We start from the raw sequence: 12,437 nt of genomic DNA, 5'->3' as shown, positions 1-12,437 counted from the left end.
GAAGATCCACATGAAGGACCAATTAGCAATCCCAAGACTTTGACTTAGACTTAACAATATCACCAGCTGGACCTTGCGTTACGCACCACCCAAGTCTTTTCCTAGTCCACATTGCTACTACCGGCCTCCGGGTGGGTACCGAACTAAGTCAAAGGGGTTATGTCAAGTCTTGCCCATTCAAGCCATGTGGTTGTACGAGTGGATACTAAGTGAGATGTCACAGCGAACCGGTCCTTATACGATCGAGGCAAGAGTCTCCCAGCAAGAACACCACAAAGACGAACCTTGCTCCAAGGTAGTTCCTACCTTTGTGGGGTACCTTACTCACCCTCGTCAACACTACTCTAGAGTTTTCCCAAGTACACGAGTTTTACACGCAGACGCACCAAGCACACATCATTTCACATTTTTGAAAAACATGATTAACATATATAGATAATCTAGTTCTTTCTTTTGAGCAAAGCAATCCTAAGCATACTAGTAAACAAGCATGCATCCAAATAATCATTACAGTTGATGTGGGAAACCTTCTAGGTTTCGACGGAATAAAGGTAACAATGATAAGGCATGGCATAAACAAGCTAGGTCATAACTATTCTAGTATTTCTTTAAAATCACAACTATTAATTTAATCATGCATACTCCTATTGGTTGAAACAACGGCTCTACGGGTTGTATTAAAAAAAATAATATAGGATCAACATGATTAACGGTTGTAGGACTTGCCTTCGTTGAAGTCCTCGTATGCTCCTTCTTCAAACTCCGGATCCTCAGGGTCTTCCTCGAATACTCCTTTCTCTAATAATCGCAACAACGACAAAGAAGCACACGATCAATCAAACGAATAAAATAATGACTAAACAATTTACAAAAATTATAAAATTGACATGATTGAGTAGATCTCGAATTTAGATGAATATCGGTGGAAGAATCATTAAAAACAGAGTTAGGACGGAGGAGAAACGGGCTTCGGAAGTTTTGCTGGGAGAGAAATTCAGAAAAAGAAAAAGGGAGGAATATTCCTAGAATATTTTGTTGAGTCGGCTCGAGGCTGGGCTCGGCTTTGGGGGCGGCTTGGCTCAGGCTCGACTCGGCTGGGGTTTTTTTGTTTTTGTTTTTGCGGTGGCTCGGCAGCTCTGTTTTGGGCTCGGGCTCAGGCTCGGCTGCGACGGCTTGGGGGCCCACTTGCCAGCCGCGGAGAGAGAGGGAGAGATTAAAAGGGAGAGAAGAGAGAGGAGTCGGGCTCAGCGGAGAGAACGAGAGGACGAGAGAGAGGGAGGGGTGACGGGCGGCGGCGGCGCGCCGACGGAGGCCGGCGGCGGGCCTCGCTGGCCGGATCCGGCTGGCGGGCGGCCAGGGTGGCGGCCAGCAACGGGGAAGCGACGGCCAACCACGGGGAGGCGGCAGCTCGACGTCGGGAGGGCGGCGGCCGGCGACGGGAGGCCAGATACATCAACCGGGGTAGGGGAAGGAGAGGGGGAGAGAGAGAAGAAGGCCAGGAGGGGTTCACCGGCGGCGAGGGGGGTGCTCGGAGTGGAAGGCGGCGGGGTGCTCGGAGGGAGAGAGAGTGGATGTGAGGAAGGGGATGGGGGGTATGTGCACTGTTCACCTCATTATATCGGCGAAGGGTAGGCGTGCGGGGCGAGGCGACGTGGGGCGCAAGGCAGCAGCACGGGGCGCGAGGTCTGCCGGCACGGCGTGACGCTGACAGGCGGCGGGGTCACGGGGAGGGGATGGGAGAGACGGAAGAGAGAGGAAGAAGAGAGATAAAGAGAAGGAGAAGAGGAAAAAAAATAGGGATTTGATAATGTTCCTCTACATTAAAATCATCTCCAACCATATTCCTTTTATTTCGTTCCTTTCTCGTTCCTATTCTCTTTATTTTGTCTTATCTCCAACAACTTTTTTTCGAGAGAAATCGTAAAAGAAAAGGAAAGAAAATCCTATCCAAACAGCAGTTGCAGTCCTCCTAAACTGCCGCTGTTCTTTTTTAGCCGTTGCTTGCATCTACCACCGCAGTAAGTATTTCGATCACAGGTAAATAAATTAGTTGAAGGCAGCGTGGGTGAGAGGAGATGGTGTCGGTGGTGGCGCAGACGCTGCTGCCTGCCGGCCTGCGACCGCGGGGAGCAGAGCAGCCGAGCCGAGTAGGGCAGGGCAGGGGGACGTTGCTGTGCCATGCAGTGGTTGTACTATAACAGCAATAATGACGCAGTGGGTGGGTGCAACGGTAAATGCAGGTGACCGTCGTCGTGCCGGTGACGCTAGAGGCGCGTCGCGCTTACGTCTCGTGCGACGAGTAGCAAGCGGCGGAGATGGCTAAATGACTGGTCCAGCTTGGTACGGTACAAGCCTATTGAGGTATAATGTGTTTAGTTACGGTCTATTTAGGTCTATTAACTAAATAGATCGTATCGTGCTAGTGCATGTGTCGTGATTCTAGTTCAGACACAGCTCATTTAACACCCGTCAGTCCATAGAAAATTGAAAAAAAAAATTAAAAAACTTACTTTCACTCGGTATAGAACATCCGACCTTCTACTCAGAAGTCAAACATACTATTATTACAACACGTATCCTATATAGTATTAAATTTAAATAAATTCTATAAAATACTAAAAAATATGAACAGTTAAACAAACTGTGCCATGCCAGCCCGTTGTGCCGCGGCTCCGGCCTAAGCATAACCCAAGTCGTTGTGTTGTGCCGGCCCGACCCGTTAGCCGTCGTGTCGTACCGTGCTTGGGTCGAGCTAAAATAGTCGTGTCTCGTGCCGGCTTATTTGACCTAACCCACTTGACCATCTTTAGCAAGTGGAGGCCCAAAACACAAGAACGGATTCAAAATAAAAATGACAAAATATTCTAAGTTGAGCTGCTAATGGTCTAGGCAGACCATTTATTAGATTAGAAAGTGTCATATATATTACTATATATATATGATAGATGATTGAAGAACGAAAATTTAATTGATATTCTGTACAACGTGTGGACACAAGATGCATCCACCCTTCCAACCCAGCGGCCTGCTCTTCATATAGAAAAGCTAAAAAGATGCGGACGAGCATAGCTCAGTGACAACGCTTAAGGTTGGGGTTGGGTCAGCGAAGGTTCGAGCTCCCCGTCCCACACTCTCCATTAAGACCACCGATGAAGGCCCTAGGTAAGAGACCGGTGTTAAAAAAAAAGCTAAAAAGATAACGCAAAACGATACTCCATCGTCACGCTTCACGCTTGCTGACATATCTGGTGCGCTGAATCCTGTGATAGATAGTGATAACATGCACGGGTAGGACCTCAGCTCAGAAGCTACTTCTCCACTTAGATCGCATGCCGCCGCACAGGACGTTGGCGGCCTGGCCGGCGAAGTAGGTGAGGATAATGTCGGCGCCGGCGCGCCGGAGGCACAGCAGCGACTCCATCGTCACCTTCTCCTCGTCGACCATCTTCAGAACGCCGCTGGCCTTGATCATGGAATACTCTCCGGAAACCTAACACATGTAGTGGCACAGGGATACAGGATTCATGCACTCCAGGAGAGAACAACGTCGGTGTTCAGGATTCATGCACTCCATGTTCAGTGCACCATACTGGAGATCATTCGCTCATTAATGAAAACTCGACAGGGGTGGGAGATAAGATCAGTTTTGTGCACAGGATGCAGATCTTTGGAGCTAGAATACGAACCTGGCAATGTATTTCCTGCATTTAAGACAGAAACCTGAACTCGTGTTCTGCTCTACTTATTGGTCAGGATACTTCATGATTTTCTTGTTTTCTAGCATATATAATGGTTCTTTTCAAAGAAACCTGGACCAATCCCCTGAAGCTAACACTGGTTATTGAACAATGTCCTATTGGACAGAGCTCATTCGGGCAGCTTGAGAGGAAATTCTAGAGCATAGACAGGGTTCAAGGGCAGCTATTATAGAACGAAACATATTGTATAAAAATCATTAGCCTATTAATACTGCTTTATGGAACATCAAAAGAGAAGCATGGTGCATGCACAAACATTTAGAAACTGATGCCGAGAATGATTTGGTTGATGGTATTGCATTTGAATACTAGAAAAAGGCCTTCGAATTTTCAGGGGAGTAAGAAAGACGCGAGCTATAGAGAAAGCTGAAGACTTTCTGTGTGTACAGTATACAGTAATTGGCCTGCAAACTAACCTGGTATGCGGCAATTGGCAAGGGTGAATTATCTCGGAGAAGTCTGATAACATCCAGGAATGGTAATCCTGGTTTCACCTGTCAAAAAATAACATTGTTTTTAGTACATGATACAAGCAAACTAATATGTTGGTATTGCGCCACTGTTATCCACAGAGAACTACCAGAAGAATGTCAGCTCCTTCTGCCTCATCCGCCGCAGTTTCAATAAGGGCTTCTCTCTAATTTGCTGGGTTCATCTGCCAACTTTAGAATCGAGAGAAATTATCCAGTTAGACATCAATCTTTAAATTTACATTCGATGAAAGTACAAGTGTCAGTTTCAGGTGCATACGTTTTCTTGTCTCCAAATCTTGGATTTGAATCTAAAGCTTCACGGAATGGACCAAAAAATGAACTAGCATACCGGCAGAAACATATCAGATATCACGTAGCTAGATACCTTCCAGATTAGCAATTTGCTACAAAGTTAATTAGTGGAGAATATACGGTGAGTACAAACTGTTAGGAAGATGGATACGAGAGGCAAGGATTTTATGTGAAAAAACCATCCAATGCGGAGGTAAAAAACTATGGGAGACAAATCTATTATTGATAGTGCATAATTATAAGTATAAGGGGTGGTCCATATTTATAGGTGTTTTTTAGTCATATTCGACTAGGAATATTTGTCTAGGACTTGTACTTTTAGGTGTTTGAGTCATTATCCAACATAAACAGTAGTGCGATTCAACACAGATGTGTACTTTGCAGTGTATGACATGATGGAGACATCATGGAAACCCTCAGCATCTAGAGCAGCCTGAGTTGCTCCAACACGACCATCCATCATGTCCCTAGGACTGACCACATCAGCACCAGCTCCAGCCTATATATTTAGTCTGGCAACATTTTCATGTTACAAAGTATGTATCAAGAAAGACGCGCTGGATATGATTGAAAAAAAAATGGATTCAAGAAGGGGACCTGGGAAACTGCTTGCTTGCACAGCTCATAAACTGTTTCATCGTTCATAATGACTCCTGCCACAGGACAACAAGCCAACAATTAGGTGGAAGCATACATATAACAATGAACCTCATCACCAGAAGAAAAAAACATCAATTCTGCGGAAGTACATTTTTTGACATAAATGTTGAAACGGAACGCATGTGCAAGTGGCTTGGCAAGCAAAGATTCAAGATATTCTGTTTGATAAAAAAAAGTATTAAAGCCATACGTTTTATAACAATGCAGCCAGTAGTTTTTAACATATGCTGATATGCTAATCAAGGTACTCAAGAATCAGAATGCAAGGAAACGATTGATGAAAGTAAAGGTGAACGCACTGCAGCAGGGCTAGCCCACCAGCCCAGAGCGAACACAAATCATGTTCCCATCAGATATTTCAGCACTCAGATCACAGAAACAAAAGCAGAACTCAAATATTATCTCTTAGAGAGCATAAGTGCAAAGGAAAACAGTACTAACCATCTTCCCTCAAAATGCCATCATGACCATCAGAGATAAGGATCCAAAGAAACATCGGTGTAAATAACCTAGACCATCATTATGATGAGAAGTGAACACTTAGAATAAGAAGCACACATTCAATACAATTACTAATATGCAAGGAACACATGACTCACAATGTCAGGATACTTATCCTTGAGTAGACGAATTGTTTGTGGTACCAAACCATTATCCTTGTATGCCTCATCTCCTGTCTGTGACTGTACGACTAAAGAACAAAGTAAGTTCTCTGGCTCACATACCACAAATTCAATCCAAGTTAAACAGAAAAATCAAGGTTATGCTTGCTAGAACCTTCAGTGCATCAGGAACTTCTGGGAAGCGCACAAAGCTGTTGACACCAACATCGCGTGCCGTGTACACCTGTGAATCATAACAGATACTTAAATACAACTTATTTTTCCAGTCATGATTGACAAATGCCTGATCTGCCAAAAAGTCGGGTCGAAAAAAAAATCTGCTGCCAAATGCCTATTTTTTAGTACCATATATCCTACATTATTATACATGAACAGTTTTTTCCATACTGTCTTAAAAAAATGCCTGAAGAGAAATGCAGCTATACCAATTATGAGGACATGGCAGCATTATTTGCCCACTTCGCGGTGCACTAGCCTGTCATGGTAACACTGATGCACCTGCATCTATCTGTTTCCAGTGAGATCATTCTGAAGCGCTGAGTATGAATGCAAAGTTCTGACCCAGAAGTTCATGTAATCTTGTGAACCGAGATAAGGTGCTCCGCAGTCAGTACCTCGTCAACAAGCCCTTGCCTCCATCCAAGCCTGAAGCACCCAAGCATAGCTCCAATGGCACTGGGAGTATCCTCTTCACCTGCACATTGCCCAATCAAACAGAGTTCAGCACATCGATCTCAATTGCAATTGCACTAGTCCATCCACCAACCCTCGTGGATAAACAACGGCAGGACAAGGTTCGCCGGGGTGACGCTGGCCTCCTGGAAAGCGGCCAGAAGCGCCGGCGATCTCCGTTGCGGCGGGGCCGCTTCGTCAGGTCCTGGGCGCACACATCGAGAAGCCGCAATTCAGCATCGCAATTGCACCGTGAAGATTCGGTGGCAGCAGCACTTCGAACTACTCGCGAATCCAGTGAGGAGTGAGAGATGCACGAGGTTCCTGATCTCCGGATTGCCCTAGGGTTCCTGCGGCCTGGTCGCCTGGAAGGCGGCGGCAGGGCGAGGAACTTACCGCGACGGCGTCCGCCTCGCACTCCTCGATGGTCCTCGCCCGCACGGCCGCCGCGCCGCGCTACTCGGCGCTAGCCCTGGAGGGAAGCCTCCGTTCACTAGCCTGTTAACAGCGGCAACACAGGAGGGCTGTTGCGCTGTACCGGACGCAGAATAGTGAAATGAGCAGCGAGAGGAAGAAGAAGCAGGGGAAGACAGGAAGGATTCGGACGGAGGAGCAGATGTATTGCTTGTAGAAGAAGATGCAGTTTGTTCATAATTATCTCTGCCTCTTCATCATCTCTAACCATATTCTCTTCATTTTGTTCCTTTCTCGATTCTATTTTCTATTCTCATTCTCTTTATTTCCTCTCATCTCTAACAGCTTCCTTTCGAGAGGAATCACGAAGAGAAAGGAGAGAGAATCACGTCTTAAAAGGAATGACCTGAGAATCCCTTCGTGATAAGAACCGTAAAGAAAAATCGTTGGAGCGCTAATCCCCTGTCTTATATACCGCTGGATACAGGAGGCCTCGGGTTCATTATCAGACTCACCTCACCCACTCATCTTCAGACACACGCACACTCAGCCGGCGCACACGCATGGCAACAGGTTCAAGCGCACGAGTAGATTCAGTTCGGACTCTTGGGAAGCATGAGCGAAAGGAAAACGTTGCTGAAGAGCTTCCAAGTCTTCCCAGGTAGCTAAGGTGCGCGGCATGTCAGTCCACTGGATGAGAATGTAGGCGACAGTAGAAACACCTTGCTTGATAAAACGCCGATCCAGAACCTGCAACGGAATTTTCGGACCTTGCTAAACTCTCGGAAGCTCGTGATTGGCAGTATGCTTATTGCCAATTGATTGCTTGAGCTGGAGACATAGAAAACAGGATGGATCGTGGCTGAAGGGGGAAGATCCAATCGGTAGGCAACCAATCCAACCTTCTGCAGAATGCGGAATGGACCATAAAAATGGAAAGCCAACTTATGATTCGTTCGGGTAGCGACTGATGATCGGACATAAGGCTGGAGCTTCAACAACACCATATCACTGACATATAAGTTTCAAATGAATTATTCACATAAGTTTTTACAAGATATTTTTTAACCAACTAGTTAAATACCGTGCATTGCAACGGGAGTAAAAAAAATTCACAAGATAATATTCTTGACTGAGTGAAGCTAACGGAAAATAGCACCATACAACCTACCAGCAACAAGTTCAAATGCATCACGAAAGAGCGTATGTTTCAATAAAAAATACATTATGTATTTTTATGTCTCAATGTAATCTCAATACAAAATAATTGTGAAGTCAAAGCAAATACAAACCAACACTTAATTCTATTCCTCACTAAACTATGAACATGCATTAGCTTCCAGGAACAAAAGCGCAACTTCAGGACTAATCAGAAGACCTTGATGAGTCGCGACAGGAAAAGATGTTTCACGGTCAGCTATTTTTAACTTTGGGTTCCTTGATCATTAAAAGAGGAAAATTGTGAGTGTGGAGACAATATTGATAAATCATATAGGAAAAACATTAAGGTTCTCGTATCCAGGATTATTAATCAAAGTCACACTTATTATTTATACTTTTAATAAGTATCTTGTAAAAAATTAAAAACTAAAATCAAAGGAGCTACACCACTGGACCCAAAATACAAAATCAATACGCACAATCTCAAATGCCAAACAAATAGTATATAGAAACATAAAACTCATAACACCCAGAAACATTGAGCCACTAAAATCCATCTTAGTTGAATGCCGGTGCGATTCTATTGGCAAAAATAAAATCACCAAACACAGTGCATTATAAGTTATTAGATATTTTACCAGTATGAAGTTATCTTTGCTGAAGCATGACCTGTATATACACATGTGGGTCTAGAACTTGATTTCAGTCTTATGCACAATATCAGACTTGGAGACATTGCAAACATTAAAAAGAAAAATAGGATCCTTTACAAACACAATGTATATGATTTTAAATCTTTATACTCTGAACCTAACTAAACTTTGTCAAAATTTTATTGTTTGATCATGAGTTAACCTGGATTCCACTTTGGTTCCCCATGGACTGGTGAGTGCCACGATGTCCGTCATGCCAAACCATATAGCCTGGACGTGTACAATGGAGCAAATAAACATTATTGATGCTGCCTCTGTCTCGGTATGGCAAAAAAGAATAGAGAAATTGAATAACAATTAGCAAGATCAACGTCTTGGTAGCTAAATAACTCATACACGGTTGCTTAGTGTCCTGGACATTTCATCGAGCTCATAAAATAGAGAGATAATGCTAATGCATAATTAACCAACAAAAAATGGTTGCCAATCAATAACAACTGACATTTTGGAGCAAAAAGCAAAATTGAGAGTGTGGCATCAAATATCACGCGTCTACTACTATGTACGATGTATTTTCTACACCGTCATATAAAATTCTTCAACTCACCAATAAGAGAAGGCAAGGTAGCACTTGCTTCAAGAATATGCAGAAAAAGAGAAAGGAACATGGTAACTCAAGTTCGATGATTCAAGAAATTTTACAATGATGACACACATATATCTGCAAGTTTTCTCATTATATGGATTGTTGATTTCTTATTCTCTTCTCTGCTTATAATATTTCACCAAGATTACTTTATTAACCCACCAAATAATGAAATTCAAGGCAACTCTATTTAAAGAATAAACCAGTGAAAGCTAATATTTTCATATGGGACCATGAAGCAATTGTGTTAAAAATGTGCAAACCAATGATTATTAAAATAGATGTGAAGACTTCACAATAAAATTAGCAATTTAGTTAGCTAATGCGCACTATCAAACCAAGGGACTTAATCTTCAATTGTGGAATTAAATTGCATAGCTAGAGATGGAAAACAACGATCTCCCACAAATCTTAAGGCAAGACCACCGGCTACTAATTTGGATGTGAGCACGACATCCTAACACTAAAAAAATTACCCAATTATTGATTTTAGTTCAAAAGATTTATATTTAACCACTTATAGTTGCTGGCCTTTCCTACCCAATGGTCATAAAGTATGCTAGAAAGTCAATGAAATACGCTAGAGAGTGAGAGAGCAACCAAAATGTTAAGAAGGTTTATGCATATGCACCTCCTTAGTACAAAACAATTATGGTGGAAATAAGATCCTAGTAGACAAAGAAATGAAATTGAAGAAAACTATTTTAATCATAGTTATATGTACCTTCAAGCGATTTCTCCCTGACAAACTGCACCAAGAACTGCTCTAAGACTCCTTAGTATAATCGCTTGCTTGATTTCATCCTCGTTGTATTGAAGAGCACATTGGATCATCCTATTTGCTACCCTAACTACAACACCTCAAATGATTAAAAGAACATGGGTTAGGCATTCATTGAATAGGAGAAAGACGGGGAACCTTGAGTCGGGGGCAACCAACTATAGTCATCCAACATGAATGTTGAGGCTTGCAGTTTGATCAGTGATTTGGTTTAAGAATAGCATGCCTGATGCACGTGTTGGCCACGAACTACGCCGATGTGAGCTATATGAGGAGGACGCACACCTAGGGCGCGTATAAGATGGCAAAGAGACCCTCGACGATGAGGTGTCAGCCCTGGAGGTGCGCGGCGACGTCGATGGTGTGGAGCATGGACAGGATGAGGAAGCCTTGGAGGCAACTGTAGAACCTGGTTAGGAGGATTGGGATCGCCCCGGGCGCCATGGCAACGATGTCAGCATCAGTCCGCCCTGCCGCTACCCACCTCCGCGCGGCATGCAGCGGCCATAAACAGTGCCGTGAAGATGGTGCCCGTGAGTTCCCATGTGGCGTGGTGAGCCTTGAGCAGCAGCCATTAGCATCTCGGTCCTCGTGGTGTCACTGAGGCATACGGCAAGGTGGAGCGGCACCTCGTAGCCATGCACGTCGAGGTGGTCGATGACAGCCAAGACAACCATGGCGTAGGCATCCTCGATGACGGAGTCTGCCTCCGTCCGAATCTCCTCGGCCCGCCACACCTGTTGGAGCGCGTCCATCACACAACGTAGGACGACGTGGACACGTCACCTCCACTCCGTCATAGATCGGCCGTCGCGACACACAACATCTGCAGCTAGAACCGAGAGGCAGATCTCTGATCCTAAGCAGCGGCGGCCTGGCATGGGCGCAGCCATGAACTCCGGTGGAGTGAAGTAGGAACCGATAGTTGCATGGCGATTGTAACCCTTGACATCTTCGGTCAGGATTTAGAAGAGGACGCACAACGGCTAGACCCTCATGGGGTTGCGGCCTAGGATCCATGCCACCATGAGCGACGGCGTCGCAGTCACCACATCTAGCGTGCTTCCCCGACCTCCTCCTCGCCGCCAGTTGAGATGGCTACTGCTAGTTGGGCGTCATGAGGAGGAGTGGAGGATGTGAGCAAGGCCAGATGGATGCGTTGCTACACTGCACAAGCAGGGTCGAGAGTGAGACATGCTCCTTTAGATCCAGCGTCGGCGGTGATTGAGGTGCAGTCGTTGTGCGCCGCCATTGCCAAGAATGGCTCCTGGCGGTATAAGGGTCATGCAGAGGGGGACATGGAGAGCGGGCGGTGGCCTACGACAGTGGAAAGAGGTGGAAGGTGGATGGGCTCAAAGGTGTAGGGGGTATAACGACCACCGTGGATCCGGAGAGCGTGACGAACAGTGTGGAGATTCGACCTTGGGCCGATCTGAGAGGGGGAACGGGGCTGCCTGACGACGGAGGGAAGGGGAGGGAGTGCGACGGACATCGTGGTTAGACCGGATCTGAGAGGGGAACGAGCAAGGGAAGGGGAGCAGGGAGCAGAGACAGACGAAGGAGGCGGTTACGCGAGGGATTGGAGCGAAGGAGGGTGAGATGGGGGTAGGGGAGCAATGATGCGGTATCGTGGCTGGGAATGGGAATTGCACAGACGAGGACGGGTGGGAGCGGAACGAGAATAGGGAGCCAAACGAGAATAGGTGCGGAACGAAAAAAGGCATTAGGTTTTTTTTAAGTAGTCTAGACTTAAGTACTCTAGATATTGATAGCTCATGTATATTTTCTATATTATTCACATAAGTTACTACAACATATTCTTAGAAGTTATTACTTCATCATAAGTTGTTATATGATCTCAATATTCACTGAAGTTACTAGCAAAACATCACTGGAGTTTCTACAAGAGACTCCACAAAGTTAATACCAAACAAACAATTTTAAGTTGTAACATAGTCTTCACATAAGATGCTACATAAGTTAGAATTTGAATTTATTATTTGAGTTGTTACTCAGTCTCTATATAAGCTGCTATCAGACATTCATTAAAGTTCCTACTAAATACAAGCTCTAGCAAGTTCTATATCATAGTAAAAATTGAGTTGTTCCATAGTCTCTATATAAATTGCTACCAAACATTTGTTGAAGTTTTTTTAAAAAATAAACAATAGTTACCCCATCTGAAGTTGCTATCTAACACTAACCAAAGTTAGTGCACAATTTTCACATAAGTTGTTACCGACCATTTGCTAAAGTTGCCATATACAAACAACTCACTGCACCT

At 44.6% G+C, this 12,437-nt stretch overlaps 1 pseudogene; it reads right to left on the bottom strand.

Moving 5' to 3' along the window:
• Positions 1-3,213: 3,213 nt before the first annotated feature.
• Positions 3,214-10,908, bottom strand: LOC133917306 (delta-aminolevulinic acid dehydratase, chloroplastic-like; annotated as a pseudogene).
• Between the last annotated feature and the right edge of the window lie 1,529 nt (positions 10,909-12,437).

The sequence above is a fragment of the Phragmites australis genome, chromosome 5, assembly GCF_958298935.1.
Source record: "Phragmites australis chromosome 5, lpPhrAust1.1, whole genome shotgun sequence".
Lineage (NCBI taxonomy): Eukaryota > Viridiplantae > Streptophyta > Magnoliopsida > Poales > Poaceae > Phragmites > Phragmites australis.
This window is presented reverse-complemented; position numbering and strand designations above follow the sequence as displayed.